This window comes from Kryptolebias marmoratus, linkage group LG3 (genome assembly GCF_001649575.2).
Source record: "Kryptolebias marmoratus isolate JLee-2015 linkage group LG3, ASM164957v2, whole genome shotgun sequence".
NCBI lineage: Eukaryota > Metazoa > Chordata > Actinopteri > Cyprinodontiformes > Rivulidae > Kryptolebias > Kryptolebias marmoratus.
In genome coordinates this window covers 5,121,069-5,123,062 of record NC_051432.1, presented here as the reverse complement: position 1 = coordinate 5,123,062, position 1,994 = coordinate 5,121,069, and positions in this window count along the sequence as shown.

Here is a 1,994-nt window from a genome sequence, read left to right as displayed (position 1 = left end):
GTACCGTTAGTTTTAGCTTAGTTTAGTTCTGCACATTTAGTCATGCTTAGATCTGTTGGTTTAGCTTAGCTTATTTAGACAATTAGTACCTGTCATTATCATGTTCTGTAACTTTGTCTGTAATTTTGTTCTTGTGTTGTAAAGCACTTTGAGTTGCCTTGTGCTGAAAAGTGCTATATAAATAAATGTACCTACCAACCTACCTTAGCTTCCAGCCTCCTCCATGGGGGACAATGCTCCTTTTTGCTTGTAGGTTTGATCTTATAGCCAAGTATGTCAAGTATCAGTGTTGCTGTGGTGTGTACAAGCTTATTAGTCTCTGTGATGGTGTCAGTAGGGATACTTAGCAGTGCTGCATTCACATCTTCTAGCAGACTTTCAGAGGGTACTTTGTCACTTAGCCTTAAAAAGGGGTGCATGTCATAGGTTTTTAACTTGATCATGATCTTCATTTTTAGGTCTGCCCTTGTATTCAGTTTCTCAGGGCTTCTCAATGGAGCTTGGTACTATACTTGGATGGTGGAGATGATGATATAGCCCCCTTGACCTGTTATCTTAGCTGCTCCTTGCCCTAGCATTGTTGTTGTTTCTCATCAATCTCTAGGTGTGATAGCAGATTTCTCAAGCAAATGTTGGAACATTGCATTTAATTGTAAACAAAGGAATATTTGCTGTTTTCTAACACAATTTGTACTAAAACCCTGATAAGATTGAGTTATATTAACCTCCAAACAATAATTTAATAGTATAGAAATTGTTAAAAGCATAAAAATTCTAATCAAAAAGACTGAAAAGTCATATAATTTGACAGCTATTATGGCTTTAATGTTTGCCAAAACATTTTGTATTAATCAATTTAATATTTGCTTTGAATCTTCCTTCCTGTCCTTGCCAGGCTCCCACCACCACCCACAGAACAAAGCAGCTACTGTGGTTACAAATCAGTGTAAAGCTAAGATGTAAAACACTTCAGGCTTGTTCTTTGTCTGAATTGAGGACCTTGCCAAAGTGTTCATCTTCTCTCTCCACACTTCACTGATTTAGCCAAGGGGATGCTTCAGACACTGCTTTCTTTTACCAGGAACATCTTCTGAAGCAATGTAGAAACAGTATTTTTTGTTTTTGATGGAGCAGGAAAAAACTTTGCATAGGTTGTGGGGTTTACCCCTTCTTTAACACAGAAGCTTGTGAGCAGGATAATGTTGTAGCTGTAGCTTATGTTTGTTCTCAAATGTTTGTTCAGACTTCCTACAAGTAGGAGACCATTGGCTTTTTTGCAATTCAATTCAAATTCAATTCAAAAATACTTTATTAATCCCAAAGGGAAATTAAATGTTCACGTAGCTCATTTAAATCAAGGAGTTATTATAGATGGTGATGGCTGTGGGCAGGAAAGATCTCCTGTAGCGGTCCGTTTTACAGCTAATCTGAAGAAGCCTTTGACTAAAGAGACTGCCAATCCACCTCCTTTCCTTTTCCTGTTACTTATTAAATCTCGATCTGCCTGTATAGTCAGGAAGCCCGGCAGAGAGACGTTGGAGTCGGGGATATGATCCTGCAGCCATGTCTCAGTAAAACACATAATACTTCATTCCCGATACTCTTGCTGGGTTCTTATCAGGGCTTGAAGTTCATCCAACTTGTTAGCTAACGATCTCACGTTGCCCATGATGATGGATGGCAGAGATGGTTTGAACTTCCTCCTTCTCGCTCTCCTCTTTGCTCCTGCTCTTGATCCACGACGCCTCCTTTTCAATTCATCTGGGATTTCTGGCTTCAGTTGTCGTATCATTTCTGCTTCTGCAATGTTAATCAGTTGCTCCCTGTTGTAAACCACCCCGTTGCTATGGTTACGCATCATAACAAAAGAGTATAATGTAAAAAGTATTGGAAAAAATCAATCCAGCTGCACAGCATCCAAGACAAAAAGGTATAGTTGTCCAAAAAAAGCTATTTTCCAAGGAAAAACAAGAATGAAATTTGAAAAAAGAAAA